Below are 21,826 nucleotides of genomic sequence, written 5' to 3'. Positions count from 1 at the left end.
ACAAAGGGAAAACTTGTGCCAATTGCAAGGAGAGTAAGTGAGCATGATGCAACTCTGGCCTTAATGGAACTTGAGAAAAAAGGGAAAAATTTGAAATTAAGATTGGTTCCTGAAGATGAAGGGGACAACCTAGTGGAATTCCTTACAGAGAACTTTGATGAATTTTGGCATGATGATTTGGAGGGTGAAGAGGAGTTTGTGATAACTACAGCCTTCCGGCTCGGCAGGAGACAAGGCAAGAAGCCAAGGGATTGTCTAATTACATTGAGATCCAAGGAAGAGAGAGATAAAATACTGAACCTACATTTCCAGAAGGCCTTGGTGATTAAAAATAGTCAAATACAGATCTTCAAAGACATCCCCAGATACATTTTGGAGGTGAGAACCTTTTTTAAAAATCTAGTCGATCTGCTGAAAACAAACAACATCCCATTCAGGTGGGAATTCCCACAAGGATTGTCCTTTAACTTCAAAGGGAAGAAGATTAAAATAAAAACAATTCAAGACAAGGAACACTTCTTGGAGAAACATTTTGAGGATCTACAAAAGGGAACTGTGAGTGAGAGAGGACCAACAGATATTGCAAATCTATCATTTGGACTTAACCCAGCACCAACTGAAGAGGAACAAGAGCTTGGAGCAGTCGGTGGAAAAGATACCCAGTAACAAAATGTCTCTGCAACTTCTGAGCGGGAACTGTAATGGTCTTAACCATCCCCGAAAACGAAATCAAGTCTTTCATATTTTAAAGAGAGAACAACTGGACATAATATGTTTACAAGAAACTCATATTGCCAGGGTTCACAGGAAGCTTTTGACAAACAAGAGACTGGGAATGGAATTCATTTCATCAGACAAGGTTAAGAAAAGAGGTGTGGTGATTTATGCAAAAGAAAAATTGGCACCAAAGATGATATTTAAAGATGAACAAGGACGATACCTGGCAATTGAAGTTCAAATTCAAGGAGAAAAAGTTTTGATAGTAGGAGTTTATGCGCCTAACGAAGGGAAAGCTGAATTTTTTAAGAAGTTGCATGAGACTTTAATGGATTTTTTGGATTATAAAATTGTAATGATGGGAGATATGAATGGAGTTGTCTCCACAAACATGGATAAAGCACAAAGACACGGGATTTCTAAGGAAGGGAGACTACCAAAGACTTTTTTTGAAATGACTGACACCATGGACCTCATTGATATTTGGAGAACAAGGAATCCTCTGGAAAGAGAGGGAACCTTCTTCTCTGAAGCAAAAATGACATGGACTAGAATTGACCAAATTTGGATCTCCAGTAATTTAGCATCAAGAGTTAAAAAAACAGAAATCTGCCCAAAAACCTGCTCCGACCATAACGCAGTAAAGATGGATATGAAACTAACAGCAGCTGGAACCTTTAGATGGAGAATGAATGACACCCTATTTAGAGATGAGGAAATCTACAAGAAGGCCCAAAAAACATTGAAAGACTATTTCGAGATAAATATGAGAACAGAAGTGGAGAAAAGAATAATATGGGACGCAAGTAAGGCCGTGATGTGTGGCTTCCTAATTCAGCAGAATTCTATAAAGAGGAAGAAACAAAATGAGAGGAAAGAAAATTTTTTGGAAAAAATGAAAGAAGGAGAGAAGAAACTGAGATCTAAACCAAAGTCCCAAGAGATTTTGAGAGAAATAAAGTATTATCAGACGCAATACATGGAACTGATGAACCAAGAAATAGAATGGAAAATAAAGCAAATGAGACAAAAAACATTTGAATCGGCGGACAAATGTGGGAAACTGCTGTCATGGCAATTGAAAAAGAGGCAAAAATTGAACACAGTGACATCCCTCGAAGTAGATGGGAGAATTATTTACAAACCGAATGAGATAAGCAATTGTTTTCAAAGTTTTTTTAAGAAATTGTATGCACAAGGGCCAATAAATGAACAAGAAATAGAAGAATTTATTAAAGAACACGGATTACCAAAGATTTCAGAACAAAGTAAGATTATTTTGAATGAGAAAATTACAGAACAGGAAATTGAGGGTGCCATTCAGAATATGCAATTAGGGAAATCACCAGGACCAGACGGGCTGACTTCCAGATACTACAAAGGACTGAAGGAATGGTTAATACAACCATTGAAGGAAGTTTGTAACCAAATCTTGGAGGGGAAAAAGGCTCCCGAATCGTGGAAAGAGGCATTTATTTCGCTTATACCGAAAACAGAGATTGGGAAAAACCAGGTTAAGAACTACCGCCCTATATCACTTTTGAATGTGGATTACAAAATTTTTGCAGATATTTTAGCAAAAAGATTCAAGAGAGTGCTGTTAGGGGAGATTCATAAGGACCAAACAGGCTTTCTCCCAGGGAGACATATGTCAGATAATGTGAGGAACATTATAGACATTTTGGAACTGTTGGAAGTGGACATAAACAGAAAGGCAGTTTTGATTTTTGTGGATGCGGAGAAAGCCTTTGACAATATTTGTTGGAGTTTTATGAAGAAGAATCTCCAAGGGATGGGGGTAGGCCAAGGCTTTGAAAACGGTATAGGTGCAATATATTCAGAACAAAAAGCTAAACTAATTGTGAATAATGTGGTGATGGATGAAATACCAATAGAAAAAGGTACACGACAGGGATGCCCGATATCCCCCTTACTTTTTATATCTGTCCTGGAGGTTTTGTTAAACATGATTAGAAAGGACCAGCTGGTTAAAGGAATACAGGTCGGAGCTAAACATTATAAATTAAGGGCATTTGCAGACGACCTAGTTTTAACTTTGCAACAGCCAGATGCTAGTACTAAAAGAGTATTAGAACTAATTGAGGTATTTGGTCAAGTAGCAGGATTTAAATTGAATAAACAGAAAACAAAAGTTTTGGAAAAAAATCTAACAATAGAAGAAAAAGAGAGATTTCAGAGTGAAACTGGTTTGGAAATAATGAAAAAAGTGAAATATCTGGGGGTGAACTTAACATCTAAGAATGTGAATTTATTTAAAGATAACTATGAAAAATGTTGGATAGAAGTAAAGAAAGATCTGGAAATATGGTCTAGGTTGATACTTTCCTTGTTAGGCCGAATTGCTGTAATTAAGATGAATGTATTGCCGAGAATGTTGTTTTTGTTTCAGACATTGCAGATTTTGGACAAGATGGACTGTTTCAAGAAGTGGCAGAAAGATATATCCAAATTTGTCTGGCAGGGCAAAAAGCCCAGAATAAAATTTAAGATTTTAACTGATATAAAAGACAGAGGGGGGTTTGCCCTGCCGGACTTAAGACTCTATTATGAATCGGCAGCTTTCTGCTGGTTGAAAGACTGGCTACTTCTTGAGAACACAGACATTTTGGATCTGGAAGGGTATGACAATAGTTTTGGTTGGCATGCATATCTATGGTACAACAAGGTAAAGGTGCATAAAGGTTTTAAAAACCATATTGTTAGGAAAGCATTGTATAATGCAGTGTTTCCCAACCTTGTGCCTCCAGCTGTTTTTGGACTACAATTCCCATCATCCCTTGCCACTGGTCTTGCTAGTCAGGGATGATGGGAGTTGTAGTTCAAAAACAGCTGGAGGCACAAGGTTGGGAAACACTGGTATAATGTATGGATTCGATATAAAGATTTGTTGGAAAGTAAAACCCCCAGGTGGTTGTCACCAATGGAAGCTAAGGCAGTGAAAAAACTTAACATGGACCCTAATTGGCCAAAATATTGTGAAATTTTGGAACAAGAGGGTGAAAAATTTAAACTTCAGAGCTACGATAAGCTAAAGCATAAAGTTCGGGATTGGCTACATTATTATCAGATAAATGAGATGTTTAAGCAAGACAGAAAATTAGGATTTCAGAAGGAGAGGTCAAAGCTAGAAACAGAATTGTTAGAGCCCAATACTAAGATTTTGTCTAGAATGTACAACTTGCTGTTGAAATGGAACACACAGGATGAAACGGTTAAATCAGTTATGATTAAATGGGCTCAGGACATCGGTCATGATATTATGTTTGCTGACTGGGAACAGTTATGGACCAGGGGTATGAAGTTTACGGCATGTAGTGCCTTAAAAGAGAACATAATGAAAATGATCTATAGGTGGTACATGACCCCAGTCAAGCTAGCAAAGATTTACCATTTGCCCAATAATAACTGTTGGAAATGTAATGAGTCTGAAGGAATCTTTTATCACCTTTGGTGGACCTGCCCAAGGGTTAAAGTCTACTGGGAAATGATCTATAATGAAATTAAGAAAGTCCTTAAGTGGACATTTCCAAAGAAACCGGAGGCTTTTCTTCTGGGCATGGTCGGCCAATTGGTATTAAAAAAGGATAGGACATTCTTTATGTACGCAACTACAGCAGCAAGGATTCTTTTGGCGAAGTATTGGAAGACGCAAGAACTACCCACTCTGGAAGAATGGCAGACAAAGGTGACTGAATTTATGGGACTGGCAGAGATGACCGGCAGAATCCGTGACCAGAGGAAAGAGACAGTGGAAGAGGACTGGAAAAAATTTAAAGTATATCTTTAAAATTGTTGTAAAATTGTGGACTGTTAAGATGTTAAGGGGTATGAAACAGAGAATTACAGCTGTAAATAATAATGCTAAGAAAACTTAAAGAGAATCTATAGAAAAACTGACTGAAGGGTTGCTAATGAAAAAACTTTCTAAATAAGGATGCAGTGAAAGGGAGGTATGGGGAAGTCATGTTTTATATGTATTTGTTTTTTGTGTTGTGTTTTGTTCTTTTTCTTATTTGTTGTTAAAACTAATAAAAAATTATTTTTTTAAAAAAAAAGAAGAGGGCAGCCATTGCCGTTCGCGCCGCCTCCGGAAGTCCTTTTTCTCATATTCTCTTAAGCATTGCAGCTGGAAACCACTTAATTTCTGTCCAACATCATTCTAACATTCATTAATTTTACAATATTTCTGTAAATAGTCCTTAAATTTCTTCCAATCTTCCTCTGCCGACTCTTTCCCCTGGTCTCGGATTCTGCCGGCCATTTCTGCCAATCCCATGTAGTCTATCACCTTCATCTGCCATTCTTCCAGTGTGGGTAAATCTTGTGTCTTCCAGTATTTTGCAATGAGTCTTCCTGCTGCTGTTGTAGCATACATAAAAAAAAAGTTCTATCCTTCTTTGGCACCAATTGGCCGACCATGCCCAGGAGAAAAGCCTCTGGTTTCTTCAAGAAGGTATATTTCTTTTTATTTTTTTATTTTTTAAAGAATATTTATTTTCAAGAATAATACAAAAACAAAAGAAAGTACAAAAAATAACAAAAATACAAAAATACAAAATTAAAAACAATTAAAAATACATAGAATTTCCATTGCTTATTTTCTTTTACCTTGTTTCCCAGACCTCCTCACACCTCCCCTTTTTGTATTCCAGTTCAAATTATTAGCTCAGCAAGTCCTCACCATTGGTTATTACTTATTTCTCAACCTTTTTTTATGTTCTCTTAAGCATTACAGCTGGAAACTATTTAATTCCTGTCCAACATCATTCTAACATTCCTTAATTTTGCAATGTTTCTGTAGATAGTCCTTAAATTTCTTCCAATCTTCCTCCGCCGACTCTTTCCCCTGGTCTCGGATTCTGCCAGTCATTTCTGCCAGTCCCATATAGTCTATCACCTTCATCTGCCATTCTTCCAGAGTGGGTAGATCTTGTGTCTTCCAGTATTTTGCAATAAGTATTCTTGCTGCTGTTGTAGCATACATAAAAAAAGTTCTGTCCTTCTTTGGCACCATTTGGCCGACCATGCCCAGGAGAAAGGCCTCTGGTTTCTTCAAGAAGGTATATTTAAATACCTTTTTCATTTCATTATAGATCATTTCCCAGAAAGCCTTAATCCTTGGGCACGTCCACCAAAGGTGAAAGAATGTTCCTTCAGTTCCTTTACATTTCCAACATTTATTATCGGGCAAATGATAAATTTTTGCAAGCTTGACTGGTGTCATGTACCATCTATATATCATTTTCATAATATTCTCTCTTAAGGCATTACATGCCGTGAATTTCATACCTGTGGTCCACAACTGCTCCCAGTCAGGAAACATAATGTTATGTCCAACATCTTGTGCCCATTTAATCATAGCAGATTTCACCGTTTCATCCTGAGTGTTCCATTTCAACAGCAAATTATACATTCTTGACAAGTTCTTAGTTTTAGGGTCTAACAGTTCTGTTTCCAATTTTGATTTTTCCACCTGGAAGCCAATTTTCCTATCCAGTTAGTAAGCCTCCATTATCTGATGATAATGAAGCCAGTCTCGCACTTTATCTTTTAATTTCTCAAAACTCTGCAATTTCAGTTTCTCTCCTTCTTGTTCCAATATTTCCCAATATTTCGGCCATTTGGCCTCCATATTGAGTCTTTTCAGAGCCTTTGCTTCCATTGGCGACAACCACCTTGGGGTTTTATTTTCCAATAAGTCTTTATATCTTATCCAGACATTAAACAATGCTTTCCTGACAATATGGTTTTTAAATGCTTTATGTGCTTTAACCTTGTCGTACCACAGATATGCATGCCACCCAAAAACATTCTTAAAACCTTCTAAATCCAAAATGTCAGTGTTCTCAAGGAGCAGCCAATCTTTCAACCAGCAGAATGCTGCTGATTCATAGTAAGTTTAAAGTCTGGCAGGGCAAATCCCCCCCCCCTTTCCTTTGTATCAGTTAATATCTTAAATTTTATTCTGGGCTTCTTGCCCTGCCAGACAAATCTAGAAATATCTTTCTGCCACTTCTTGAAACAGTCCATCTTGTCCACAATTTGCAATGTTTGAAACAAAAACAACATTCTAGGCAATACATTCATCTTTATAGCTGCAATTCGACCCAACAAGGAAAGCTTCAAATTTGACCAAATTTCTAAATCTTTTTTCACTTCCGTCCAACATTTTTCATAATTATCTTTAAATAAGTTCACATTTTTAACTGTCATATTAATCCCCAAATATTTCACTTTCTTAACCACAGTCAAACCTGTCTCATTCTGAAATCTCTCTCTTTCAATTAATGTTAAATTTTTCTCTAGAACCTTAGTTTTTATTACAGATAGGTAGCCGTGTTGGTCTGCCATAGTCAAAACAAAAAAAATTCCTTCCAGTAGCACCTTAAAGACCAGCTAAGTCAGTTCTTGGTATGAGCTTTCGTGTGCATGCACACTTCTTCAGATACACTGAAACAGAAGTTTCCAGACCCTTCTATATAGTGAGAAGGTGGGGAGCGGTATTACTCAGAAGGGTGGTGGGAATGGGTGATTGGCAGATAGCTGTGATGAGCCTGTTGACGACTCTTAACGACTGCAATAGGTCTTACAGGAAAAAGTAAGGGGTGAAAAGGTGAAAAATGGCTTTGTCATGTATAATGAGATAAGAATCCAAGGTCTTTGTTCAGACCAGGTTTCTCCATGGTTTTAAGTTTGGTGATAAGTTGTAATTCAGCAGCTTCTCTTTCCAGTCTATTTCTGAAATTCCTTTGTAGTAAAACAGCTACTTTGAGATCTTGTATAGAATGTCCTGGGAGATTGAAGTGTTCTCCTACTGGTTTCTCTGTCTTGTGATTCCTGATGTCCGATTTATGTCCGTTTATTCTTTGGCGTAAGGTCTGGCCTGTTTGTCCAATATAGAGAGCTGAAGGACACTGTTGGCATTTGATGCCATACACAATGTTAGACGATGAGCAATTAAATAGTCCCGAGATGGTATGTGTGATGTTGTTGGGGCCAGTAATGGTGTTGTCCGGGTGTATGTGGCAGCAAAGTTGGCATCTGGGTTTATTGCAGGCTCTGGTGCCAGTGTCCGTGTTAGGTCTGGTTGTAGTATTATTGTGGGTTAGGAGTTGTTTAAGACTGGGTGGCTGTCTGTAGGCAATGAAAGGTCTTCCTCCCAGAGCTTGAGAAAGAGAACTGTCATTGTCCAGGAGAGGTTGTAGATCTCTGATGATGCGTTGTACTGTTTTAACTTGGGAGCTGTATGTGATGACTAGAGGTGTTCTGTTATTTTCTTTTTTGGGTCTGTCTTGCAGCAAGTTCTCTCTGGGTATCAGTCTGGCTCTGTTGATCTGTTGTCTAACTTCATCTGTTGGGTATTTTAGTTCTAAAAAGGTTTGCTGTAGATCTCTTAGGTGAGAGTCTCTGTCTGTAGAATTGGAACAGATGCGGCTGTAACGTAGTGCCTGGCTATATACAATGGACTGTTTGGTATGTTTGGGATGGTAGCCAGAACAGACACCAGAACAGACACTACGTTACAGCCGCATCTGTACTTACTTTTTCCTGTAAGACCTATTGCAGTCGTTAAGAGTCGTCAACAGGCTCATCACAGCTATCTGCCAATCACCCATTCCCACCACCCTTCTGAGTAATACCGCTCCCCACCTTCTCACTATATAGAAGGGTCTGGAAACTTCTGTTTCAGTGTATCTGAAGAAGTGTGCATGCACACGAAAGCTCATACCAAGAACTGACTTAGTTGGTCTTTAAGGTGCTACTGGAAGGAATTTTTTTTGTTTTGACTTAGTTTTTATCTTGTTCAGTTTAAATCCTGCCACTTGACCAAATTCTTGAATTAATTCTAAAACCCTTTTAGTACTAGATTCTGGCTCCTGTAACGTCAATACTAAGTCATCTGCAAACGCTCTCAATTTGTACTGTTTAGCTCCGACCTGTATGCCTTTAACCAACCGGTCCCTTCTAATCATATTCAGCAAGACCTCCAGGACTGATATAAAAAGCAGTGGGGAAATTGGGCACCCCTGCCGTGTCCCTTTTTCTATCTTAAATTCTTCCGTCACCACATTATTTACAATTAATTTAGCTTTTTGTTCAGAATATATTGCACCTATACCGTTTTCAAAACCTTGGCCTACCCCCATCCCCTGTAGATTCTTTTTCATAAAATACCAAGAAATGTTGTCAAAAGCTTTCTCCACGTCCAAAAATATGAGAACTGCTTTAGTATTTATGTTCACTTCTAGTTTTTCCAAAATGTCAATTATGTTCCTCAAATGATCAGACAAATGTCTTCCCGGGAGAAAGCCCGCTTGGTCTTTATGAATCTCTTCCATCAGTACTTTTTTCAATCTCTTAGCCAGGATGTCAGCAAAAATTTTGTAATCCACATTTAATAACGATATGGGGCAATAGTTCTTAAATTGAGTCTTTTCCGTCTCTGTTTTCGGTATAAGTGTAATATATGCCTCTTTCCACGAATCTGGTGCCCTTTTCCCCTCCAAAATTTCATTGCAGACTTCCTTCAAAGGTTGTAATAACCACTCCTTCAAAGATCTATAGTATCTGGAAGTCCGCCCATCCGGTCCCGGAGACTTGCCCAGTTGCATATTTTGAATGGCACCTTCTACTTCCTGTTCAGTTATTTTATAATTCAACATTAATTTGCTTTCTTGGGAAATTTTTTGTAATCCATTTGTCTTCAAAAATCGGTCTATGTCCATTTCTTTCAGTGGCCCTTGTGAGTATAATTGTTTAAAATACATCTGGAAACAGTTTCTAATCTCAGTTGGGTTGTGTATGTTCTTTCCTTCCACTTCTAGATTTGTAACAGTATTTAATTTTTGTCTTTTTCTCATTTGCCAAGCCAATAATTTCCCACATTTATTCGCTGATTCAAATGTCTTTTGTCTCATTTGTTTAATTTTCCATTCTATTTCTTGATTCATCAATTCCATGTATTGTGTTTGATATAATTTTATTTCTCTCAGGATCTCTTGCGACTTTGGTTTTACTCTCAATTTCTTTCCCCCTTCTTTTATTTTCTCCAAAATTTTATCTTTTTCTCATTTTGGCTTCTCTTCTTTATTGCATTCTGCTGTATCAAGAACCCTCTCATGACAGCTTTACTTGCATCCCAGATTACTCTTTTGTCAACATCAGTATTCATATTTATTTCAAAATAGTCTCTCAAATTTTGGGGGGCCTTTTTATACACATCTTCATCTCTAAATAAGGTGTCATTCATCCTCCATCTAAAGGAGCCAGTTGATGTTTGTTTCATCTCCATCCTTACAGCATTATGGTTGGAGCAGGTTTTTGGGCAGATTTCCACTTTCTTTATCTTTGGTGCCATTCCTCTAGTTACCCATATTTGGTCAATTCTGGTCCATGTCATCTTGGCTTCAGAAAAGAAGGTTCCCTCTCTTCCCAAAGGGTTCCTTGTTCTCCAAATGTCCACCAAATCCATATTGTCTGTCATCTCAAAAAAGGTTTTTGGTAGTCTGCCATCTTTAGTGACTACCTGTCTTTGTGCCTTGTCCATATTTGTGGATACTACTCCATTCATGTCTCCCATCAAAATCAAATTATGGTCTAAGTAATCCAGTAAAGTCTCATGCAACTTCTTGAAGAATTCAGATTTCCCCTCGTTCGGTGCATAAACTCCTACAATCAAAAATTTCTCTCCTTGAAATTGAATTTCAATTGCCAAATATCTTCCTTGCTCATCTTTGAAGATTAATTTCGGTAAAAGTCTCTCCTTTGCATATATCACCATTCCTCTTTTTTTAACTTTGTCAGATGAAATAAACTCTTGTCCCAATCTCTTGTTAATAAGTATTTTCCTATGTAGCCTCATTACATGTGTTTCTTGTAGACAAATCAAGTCCAATTGTTCCTTTTTTAATATATGAAAAACACTTTTTTCTCTTCCAAGGGGAATTAAGGCCATTACAATTCCAACTTAGAAGTTGCAGAGCCCTGGTGGGGTTACTTAACTTTACCTCCAACTGCTCCGAGTAGCTGTTCTTGTTCTGTCGGTGGTGTTCCTTTCCCTGGGCTGTGGAGTCCAAATGATAAGTTTGCTATGTCTAGTATTCCTTTTTCCAGTTCAGTTGGATCTTCTCCGGATTCCACTTCTTTTTGTAAGTCTTCTTCGTGGTCTTTCAAAAACCTGTCTTTGTCATTAACTGTTCTTATTCTTATTTTTCTTCCTTTATATTTGAAAGATAGGCCTTGGGGAAATTCCCACCTGAAGGGTATTCTATTTCTCCTCAATAGGGCGACTAGATCTCTGTAGTTGGTCCTTATGTCCAGAATATGTTTTGGAATGTCCTTGAAGATCTCCACAATTGAGTCTTCAATTTCTAAGGTTTTTTGGTAGTGCAGATTCAAAATTTTATCTCTCTCTTCTTTAGTTCGAAAAGTAATCAAACAGTCTCTTACCTTGTTCTTTCTTTGTCATTTACCGAGCCTAAATGCACTCACTATCTTAAATTCTTCCTTCCCCAAGTCCTGTTGCTAAAAATCTGTAAATTCCTGTGTAAGGAAGTCCACCAATTTGTCCTTCTCACTTTCCGCTACCGCTCTGACTCTTAAATTTCTCTCTTTCCCTTGTAGTTCAATCATAGACAGTGTCAAATCGTGGTCCTCTAATTTCTTATATACTGGTGGTATCTTCTCCTGAGTAGCAATTGCAATTTCCTTTGCTTCTTCAGCTACTTTTCGGGTCGTGGCCGATTCCTCCAGTAATTTTTCAATAGACTGTGTGTTAAAATTCACCTTCTTTCCCAAGTCGTTAATGCTTGTAGTGTTCAAATCAATTTTAGCTGATGCCTCAGATACTTGTTTATTTGTCTCAGCTACTTGCTTATTTGTCTCTGCTACTTGCTTAGCTAAATTTTCCAAAGATTCATTAATTTTTCCAAGTGCCTGAGCCAGTACATCTTCAGACGACATAACTTTTGATTTAATTTGCAAAGCAGCAGCCCCTGATGTACCTGATGCTCCAGATGTTGAAGCCCTTCACTGATATGTAGTGTCAGTCCAGTATTGTTTGCCAGACCTAGTAATTTTTTTCCTGTGCCAACTCTAGCTTTCCTTTATCATTTGCCATAACACTCTCATGAAACTCCAAGGTCAATCCCACGCCTGAAAGATTTGTTTTGAAAAGGAATTTTCCTGTGGCTTAGTTGTTGTTGCAACAATGTCAATGCTCCTCTAGGGGGACACAATTGCAGCTTCAGTTCGCAACTTTTTAGAAACAAATATGGTCCTTGTAAGTCCCCCAAACCACTTAAAAGCCACAGTTTCAATATCCTTAAAAGTTACTTTAGAATCAGGAGAAGTCCATAAACACTGTATCTCTCTCACAGAGCTAGTTCAAAAGTCTTTAACTTTAACTTGCCGACAGGCTTCCCACTGATCGGCTTTTCCTGTCTAGAGGCAGTCCGTTCCCAGGTTTTTAAGGCAGCGGATATAATTTTCTTTCCCCCCTTTTCTTGCAGGTAAAATATGTTCAACTCTTTTCCCCTCCACTCCTGCAATCTGGAGGAGAAACCACTTTCTTGGTGTTAGATTTTAAGTCTTTACAACATGTCTTTCAAGGTTTCCGCTTTACAGTCTTTTTGCTTTGATCTATTTACAAGCAGGGAAGGCAGACTTCCTGTTTATACTTTCCCGTTTCGGTGTCGAATTTATTCACTTTTTCCTCCAATTAGTTCAATTTGATCCTACTCACGGGTAGTTGCTTTAAAGTCCAATTGTCCAGGAAGAAGTCAGCACTCTCCGATAACGGCTGTGTGGCTTCACTCCGCGGAAGAAGCAGTCGACTCTCAGCACCGCACCGCTCACCCCCATCCCGCTCCGGAGCCTTTAAAAGGGCTCCTTCGCAACTTGGGAGGGGCAAATGGTGCCTGCCGAGTCCCCACGCTCACAGGCTTCACCCGCCTGTGATTTTTAGAGGGTCCCCGCTTTGCCGCAGCGGTAAGACCCGATACCGCAGAGCCGATCCCTCCGGAGTTCAGAGGGAACACGTTGCCAATCCCTGCCAACCCCCCACAATGAACATTTTGTGGGTGCCTTGGCACCCATGGCCCTGCACAGATGGTGCTTATGGTAGGGGCTTCTTCTCTAACGTCTCCATCATAGCTTGCAAGAGCTTCCTGCTGAGCAGCCTCCTCCGAACATAGAATCATAGAATCATAGAGTTGGAAGAGACCACAAGGGCCATCGAGTCCAACCCCCTGCCAAGCAGGAAACACCATCAGAGCACTCCTGACATCCTTGCACTGAGCTACAAACCTCCTTGGTCAAATGAGCTGTTCCTTCTCTTTCCTGCAGAACCGAGATTGGAAGTGGCTTGATGATTCAGTCTTTAATTACAACAACTGGAACAGAGGGGAGCCAAACAACTATAAAGGCAGCAAGGAGCTGAAACGTTGGACAGGTAAGGAAACTATTTGCATGCCTGAGAAAAAAGGTGTTTTCACCTTGAATGCTACATTACCCTCCAATTCCCTATAAATTTCCAACTTGTCTCAGGGTTGCATCTCACTAAATTGCACTGAAAATACAGTACATCTGTCAACCATCACTAATTAAAGTCTATTGATTTTAAGGGATCCAGTTATGAGTCATATTTAACCCTCAACCAGGTGTTCGCTTGTAGAAATGTTTACAGATCAATTACTCTGGCTAGCAGTGGTCCATTCATTCAGCATTTAGTGTCACTGTCCAACATACCAGGAGGCTTCAGCTGTAGCTCATCTGCATAGTTTAGTTGCATGTGTTTTATTGCATGCATACTCATTTGCATATTATATTCTGGAAACAGTGGTTTTTCAAGTGGGCCATGTCATATTATTTTCTACAGCATTTCTCTAAGAAGTGGTTAAAGTCAGATAAAGAAACAAAATAAGGCATCACTTTAAAAAAGACCCGATTTCAGCTGCAAATTTTGAATCAGCAGCACACTTATGAGGTTGAAGTCAGGCAACTGTTGGATGGGCAATCCACATGGGGTCGGTCATTTCTGGATCAGTCCATCCTGCCCAATCTAGGGTTGCCATACGTCCGGATTTTCCCAGACATGTTCGGGAATCAGGGCCTGAAAATGGCATCTGGGCAGCAAAGCAGCAAAATGTCTGGGAAAACCTGGACATATGGCAACCAGGACTATTTTCAAAGGAAAATGTTTCAAACATGCTTTAAAAGCTGGAATTTTGGGGTGGGGGGTGGAAGGGAGATGTTTGCAAAAAAAGAAAAAAGCTCAAAAAAAGAAAAAAGCTCAGGCCTCACTTGTTCCTGGTGCACCTTGCAATTTCAATTTGAAGTGAGGCTGAAAGTTAACTGGGCATGACCTGCAGGCGCATTTGCCCAGATGGATGGCATGTGCACAGAGCCAAGTGCCCCAGGCTCAGTGCAAGTCAAGAGGAAGCCCAGTTGGTGAGTGTCCCAAAGCCACTTACCTTGAATAGGGGCCTGAATAGGGTTCGGGGAGGGAGGCGGTGCAAGGCCCAAGCAAAAAGAAAAGAAAAGAGCTCAACAAGTTTGTCTGGATTTTTAGTATCTGAAATATACCCTAGTCAAATCCAATTCCTAACCCGTACTCCAAACCACATCCATTTGGTTATGTAATAATGGGCAAGAAATAGTAACTTTTGTCATGTCTTGAATTTTAGGTTTTCGAGAGTGGAATGATGAACCTTGTCACCATTTGAATACCTATATCTGCAAACAAGAGATTTAAAGGAGACTGGAGCTCCCAACTCTGCCTACTTAGTGGATGTGTCTCTGATCTCATTCCTTCCTCTCCCATCCCTCAAAGGGGAAAATACAGCTCTTCTTCATTTTCAAAATAACCTCCTCCATAGAGCTACCTCTTTGGTCTTCCCATTCGCTTGGAAGTTTCCTGGTTACTTCTGCAAAATATAATCCTAACAAACTCACTTACGTGTATTCTCTTTTCACTGAATCCATCCTTATTGCTCCAGTTCCAATACCATATCTCTGAAGACTGGGGAAGGGGCAATTCCTGCACTGGAGTTCCCATGGAAAAGAAGCACATTTTACCTCTGGGGCTCCAGTCCAGCACTGTCGCCGATACCTGACAAGGCACTCAGGGCAACATGTAGGTGAAACTTCCTATCCCAAACCCAACATCTTTTCTCAGAGGTGCTCAGCAGAGCTGATACTAAAGCTGGGATTTTGAGAGCTGGGGACAGGGGATAATGTAAGGGGATCCCTGACTACCTGACCAGTGCCAAATCCTGGGATGCTAAACCAGACACCTCTGCACCAATTGCTCACCTGTAGGCCCTTCTCTGTGCCAGACATGAGTGACTTTGTCTGGCTGGAATGTGTACTTGAGCACTGACCATGATTGTCGGGATGGTGGACAGAGAGATAGAAGTAAAGCAGCCTCTGATCTTTGCTTGGTTTGAAGGCAGTCTACTGTGCAAAGGCAAGAGTCCCCATCATCATCATCATCATCAATATTATTTATACCCTGTCCATCTGGCTGGGTTTCCCCAGCCACCCTGGGAGGCTCCCAAAAGTATATTAAAAACAAGATAAAACATCAAACATAAAAAACTTCCCTAAACAGTGCTGCCTTCAGGTGTCTTCTAAAAGTCAGAGAGTTGTTTATTTCCTTGACATCTGATGGGAGGCCGTTCTGCAGAGAAGGCTCTCTGCCTGGTTCCCTGTAACTTTGCTTCTCACAGTGAGGGAACCACCAGAAGGCCCTCAGTGCTGGACCTCAGTGTCCGGGTTGGATGATGGGGGTGGAGACGCTTCTTCAGGTATACTGGGCTGTTTGGGCTTTAAAGGTCAGCACCAACACTTTGAATTGTGCTCAAAAACACACTGGAAGCCAATGTAGGTCTTTCAGGACTGGTGTTATATGGTCTCGGAGGCCGCTCCCAGTCACTAGTCTAGCTGCCACATTCTGGATTAGTTGTAGTTTCCAGGTCACCTTCAAAGGCCCATGTAGCCCCATGTAGAGTGCACTGCAGTAGTCCAAGTGGAACTATTCCATCCTCTTTCCCTTCTGGCCCCAGCAACCAATGGCATGTTCTACCCAGATGGTCATGTTCAGGACAATTGATTAATGGTACATTGCAATGGGCAGTGCTTTTTTTCTTAAAAATGTTTAGGAGTACTCTCATTTCCCTACTCATATTGAAATATTGCCCCTCAATAATGCATGAGAGTTGATCCTTGAGGGATTGGAGAGGAGGTAATGATTCCAGAGAGCTGTCCATCAATCACAGAAGGCACAGTTGGGAATGACAGTTGCTGTCTTAGAGTTTTTTCTTGCAGATTTAACTGTTGAGTTGGTTGCAGTTTCTATCATTCCATTTCGCAAAACTGTAAACAGTTTCTTTAAAAGAGAACAAATGACAGCATTAGGTCCAGAAGTTAGGAGGCACATGAAGAATAAATAGTCCAGATTAATTTTGCTTTCTGATCTGATCACAGCTTAACCATTTCTTATAAAAATGCTATGGTGAGGAGTATACACGACTCAGATTTTAGCCTGGCAACCACTGTTTTCAGAATACAACATGAATGTGATGGTTGTTGTTGTTACAAATTGCATACCACCCTTCACCCAAATATCCCAGGGCAGTTGTCATGTACAATTTACTATCCAGATCGACATCATTTCACACGAGGAATTCAAGCACATAACAGGAAGTGTAGGTTTTCACAAATAATCCACTTAAATAAATAAATGAACAAATGTAGGAGCATGTTCTTGCCCCCTCATCTAAGGTGAATGCAGCATAAGTGGTCAATTAAAAGGTCATTTGGAGAAACCCTAAGCTGGCAAAGGATCAAACACTGCCAAAGGATCAACCCTAAGCCGGCAAAGGATCAACCCTAAGCTGGAAACCCTAAGCAGGCAAAGGATCAAACACTGCCAAGCCGGCAAAGGATCAAAAACTGCCAAAATCTGCAGTTCATACATGAGTTCTCTAGGGAGACAGCCAGAGCCATGAAATGTTTTGCGAACCCAGACTCAGATCTGTTTCAGAACTGCAGTCTATTCTACTTTCCCACACAAAGATTTCTTCCCTCTTCTCCTGGTGGGAGGGGAGGATTTGGCATAATTGTCACATTCTCAGCTCCCACGGAGACGCTTCACTGGAACATAAAGTGACCAACTCTCTTTTGTGAAGTCTGAGATGCTGGACAGGTATTGTTCCAGGGCAAGGATAGCCCTACTCAAAGAAATCTGATAGGAGCCCAAAAGATGTAAATTATAAACATTAGGGAGAACTTTCTGTCAGCAACATCTGTTTGACAGTGGAAAGTTGTGGCCTCCCTTTTCTTGGAGGTTTTTAAGCCAAGGTAGGATGGCCATCTGTCATGGATGCTTTAGTTGAGATTTCTACATTGCAAGGGTTTGGACTAGATGACCCTTGGAATACCCTCCAATTCCATGATTCCATGATTCTATTACATCTTGGTTGAGGAGAAATATTTCTTACCTCAGCATCTTTCCATGACAACTTGGTATCAAAATATCCATAGCAGTTGCCCTGGTTTTGCAGCCAACCATCAGGACAGGACAGGGCCTTGGCCCCGAGGAGAAAGGAAGAAAGCAGTAAGAAGGTTGTTCTTCATGTGAAATCTCATTTTAGCTATACTGGTAAAAGTTGACATACTGGTTGACTGCTTTGAGCAATCAAAGATAATTTTGAAACCAATGAATATTCATATGCATTTCTACAATGCAAAGTATTTTCCCCACATTCCTAGTTGAAGGTGGTCACCACCTCTCTTCTGACATTGTGGCTGCTGTTTCATACTTAGAGGAACTGAAATCAGATTTTTCACATATAAGGAAGCTCAGCCTTTGAGAAAATAGGAGCCTATCGGCACTCCTTAGATGCTAGAAGTCATGGTGATTTGTTCCATGAATATTTCCTCAAAATCATGCAGCAGTTGTCTTCATAGAGATGACTCAGCTAGCCATAGTCCATCATTTTGTCTCTAGGGTGTCCTAAGGAAACACTACAGAGGAAGAGTGCATGTTCTGGAAGCTGAGCAATAGAGGCAGTACAGGATTCCTTTTGGTGTACCAACCTCCCTACTGTACCAAGGATTCCCTGCCTGAGCTGCTTCAGGCCATGGCAGATGTTCTCCTGGAGACACCTAGTTTGGTTGTTCTAGGGGATTTTAACATCCATGCTGACACGACCTTACAAGGGGCACTTGGGACTTTGTGGAAAGCATGGCCTCCATGGGGCTTTCCCTATGGCCCAACTCATAGTTGCAGTACTTGGCTGCCCCCCACCCTCTCATGGGCCTGGATGGGAGTAATAATCTACACCAAGGAAATTCAAAGCACATTCCACACAGAGGAATCTTAGAAAAAGGGAAATGTCAGAAAACATTACATGCCTGGAAGCATAAGCAGAATATAAGGTAAAGGTAAAGGTACCGCTGCCCATACGGGCCAGTCTTGCCAGACTCTAGGGTTGTGCGCTCATCTCACTCTATAGGCCAGGAGCCAGCGCTGTCCGCAGACACTTCCGGGTCACGTGGCCAGCGTGACAAGCTGCATCTGGCGAGCCAGCACAGCACACGGAACGCCGTTTACCTTCCCGCTGGTAAGCGGTCCCTATTTATCTACTTGCACCCGGAGGTGCTTTCGAACTGCTAGGTTGGCAGGCGCTGGGACCGAACAACGGGAGCGCACCCCACCGTGGGGATTCGAACCGCCGACCATGTGATCGGCAAGTCCTAGGCGATGAGGTTTTACCCACAGCGCCACCCGCGTCGAAGCAGAATATAAAGCAAGCACTTATTATTAGGGGAATATATATTTTTAAGAGGGGTGAACATATAACATTAAACCACAAGATGAGGGAGCTGTTGTGTGCACAAATTGCACATGTAAAAGTGACTCCAGTTTAGCTCTTACTAAATCCTACTAGAAAAGGGGGGGAGCTTAAGATGCATTTATGTAAAAGTCTATGTGAAAAGATTATAGCAGGCAAAAGATTATAGCAGGCAAAATAACAATTGGAACAATTGTTTAAATCTACCGATGCTGCAACACCAACCCAGCTACTTAAAGTTCATGGTGTTCCCAGGTGTACAGCACTTTAACCTAAAGGTTAAGAAATAAATCTTATATCCCGTTCTCTTGTTGAGCTACTGGTGGCACTTGGTGAAGACTTTCAGAAGGATTTTAAGGGAGTTTATACAAAAGGGAGATGATGGATGGATGGATGGATGGATGGATGGATGGATGGATGGATATATTGATTGATTGATTGATTGATTGATTGATCGATTGATTGATTGATTTATACCCCACCTTTTCACCAAGGAGCTCAAGGCATCATCCATCGTTCTCCTCCTTCAGTCAGTCCTCTCATCAATCCTGTGAGGCAGGCTAGGGTAAGAGACTAAGACTGACCCAGGGTTTCCCAATGAGCTTCACGGCTGAGTGGGGATTTGAACCCTGGTCTCTCAGTGCTAGTCTGGAGCTCAGATTCATACCAGTGAGTCCCTTGCTCACATCTCACTTCAGCCAGAAACTTAACTGAGCTTGTACAAATATCCTATCTTCTTTGCCTCCTCTCCCTGACCCTCAACAATGGTCCAAGCTTCTTCTTTTATATTGGTTTTTTTATTGGGTTTTACAAACAAGAATGATGCACGGTGACTGGTTTGTATCAATATTCACATGGTTATGTGATCATGACTAGATAACATCCACCACAACATTTGCAGATAAGAATTTGCAAGGATATACAGTACAGCATTCATTTGAACTCCAAGCTGTTTCACAAAGCACCCTCTGGTGGCAAACAGAAAGAAAGCATTTACACACCCACTTTACTTTCCCCCCAGGTATCTCTTTCAGGCAACGGTCGCCCACGATGATGCCTTTCAAGGGATTTGGCCTTGTGCTCCTCACCTTTCTGGTGTCTGTTCTGGCACTGGGAGCCTATTGTGAAACCCCCTATGAGAAGTTCCTAAGGCAGCACTACGATAATCCCAAGAGCAACGTTGGAAAGCAGTATTGTGACGTCATGATGAAAAGACGTGGGCTGGACAAACCAGCATGCAAGGAAGTGAACACCTTCATCCACGGCACCAAGAATAACATCAAATCTGTGTGCACTGATACTGGAGGGGAGAATTATGGAAACGGGCTGAGGATCGCTCTCCGTCCCTTCACTGTCACCACCTGCAAGCACAAAGGCGGCTCAACTCGCCCACCTTGCAAGTACTCTGATAACAAGTCATCCAGATACATCGTCATTGCCTGTAATGAGAATGAAGAGCCTGTGCACTTTGACGAAAGCATCATTGTCACAGTGTAAGATTTCCAACGCCCAGATCCCAAATATTCAGCTTTTAAACAATTATGCCATCCCTTGCAACTCCACTGAACCCCCCCCCCTTTGCTGCCATTCTGTTCAGCTCTGCTTTACTGCAATTAAAAAACAAACAAATAAAGCACCCTTAAACCATAGTGGCAAAGAAACCTGCTTTGATTCTGTTAAACCAGCAATGTCTGTCACTATTAAACTGAGGAGAAAGTTGCATAGCATTTGATGTGTGTTTAATTTCATTTCCTTTTCTTTATCTTATTGCATCCAAGGGAGGGAATGTGGAATGCAGTACTGCACTGTCTGAGATTTTCTTTCATGTTTCCGTCCACATGGGTAGTAGGCTACAACCAAATCAAATCTTTATTACATAGACCAGCGTAAGGAGGGAAGGGTACAATCATTTAAAATCAAAAAACGTTTTTTAAAAGGAGTTAAAACAGAAAGTATATATAAAAGTCTATCAGAATCCAAAAGAAAATAAGAGAGTCTAAAAGAAGGGTTAGGAACCAAGAGTGAAAAAGAGTAAAAGGTTAGTATATATAAGACTATAGCTGTCAGTCTACAGAGCACTCTAATACGAGTGTTCATTATATCTAGTTTGTGACACAGGTCATCATCTGAATAATTTTGAGCAATGCTGTGCAGAATCTGGCAACGTATGTTGTAGCATGATTGGTATCTGAAAGTGGCAGGAAGGTATATAATTGTCCTGTGCACCCTGGGTACTTATGCAGTAGTGGTAAGATGAGGCTGGTACAAATGTCTCTATAATAAAGATAATGGAGAAGCACATGCTCTGTTGTTTCCATTTATTCAGAGTCACAGGCACATTGTCTCTCCAGGTAAGCAATCTTCCTGTATTGGCCTTCAAGGACAGCTGAAGGGAGGGCATGACATCGAGCCAAGGTAAAGGCCTTCCGGCGCTTAGGGACTTCAAGTTTAGCTAGATATACCATAGGGGAGGCAGAGTACCTGGAATATTCATTGGCAATAAAAGTTGAGGTCCTGGCTAGATCCAACTGGCGCTCAGTGTCTGCAACATGTTTTATGAGAGCAGGTAGGCTACAACCATTTCCTGTCAGGAATTATACTACACAGTGGCATATGGTTATTCCAAGTGAATCATCGGGGGGGGGGGGAGAGACATGGTGTCTGCTGGGAGATGGATAGGAGGTTTTTTGATGCTCATGACTGCAGCAAAACCAGGTTTCAGCAAGAAAGGTATAGCAGTCAAATATTAGGGTGGGGAGCTGTCACCACTGCCTTTCTTCTTTTTTTCCATTTCCCCATGCCCCAAATGTCTAGATTTTCTCCTTCCATTTAACCCCCACCCATAGGGTATGCACAATATAGAGCGCATATGGTTCAGCATTAATGTCTAGCAGCTTGGAATGTTTCCCTCAACACTTTCGCAACTCTGGTTCCCCACTCAGTTCTGTCCCAGTGTGCAGAGTTCATGTTTATGGACACAGCCAGTTGTCATCATGTGATCAGGCACCACAACCCCAGGGCTGCTTCTGAGCACATTCCACAGGCTGCCTAATAAATAGTCATCTTGCCATTTGTGGCTCTGTGGGTGCTTTGAGGCCGAGAGTAAATATAATGGAGAATGTAAACTCCCTTGTTTGGGAGACAAATGTTCCCCTTGAATATGCATGGGGATATTCAGACCCACATAGAAATTTAGCTTCCAAGTCAGCTTGGAAGTTTGTTGGAAACGA

The 21,826-nt window shown here is 40.8% G+C and overlaps 1 protein-coding gene and 1 pseudogene across 2 annotated transcripts in view; both read left to right on the top strand.

Moving 5' to 3' along the window:
- LOC309326520 (angiogenin-2 pseudogene) overlaps positions 1-20,423 on the top strand; it is a 198,204-nt pseudogene extending 177,781 nt beyond the window's left edge. Inside the window, exon 2 of the transcript XR_014161580.1 lies at positions 19,618-20,423. The product of XR_014161580.1 is annotated as an angiogenin-2 pseudogene (transcript). The remainder of the gene's footprint in view (positions 1-19,617) is intronic.
- The window catches only part of LOC309326511 (C-type lectin-like), a 51,523-nt gene that overhangs the window by 8,342 nt on the left and 21,355 nt on the right, over positions 1-21,826 (top strand). The window lies entirely within an intron of this gene.

Source organism: Podarcis erhardii (assembly GCF_964252035.2).
Source record: "Podarcis erhardii genome assembly, chromosome: 13".
NCBI lineage: Eukaryota > Metazoa > Chordata > Lepidosauria > Squamata > Lacertidae > Podarcis > Podarcis erhardii.
Note: the sequence above shows the minus strand (reverse complement) of the source record. Positions and strands in the feature narration are given on the sequence as shown.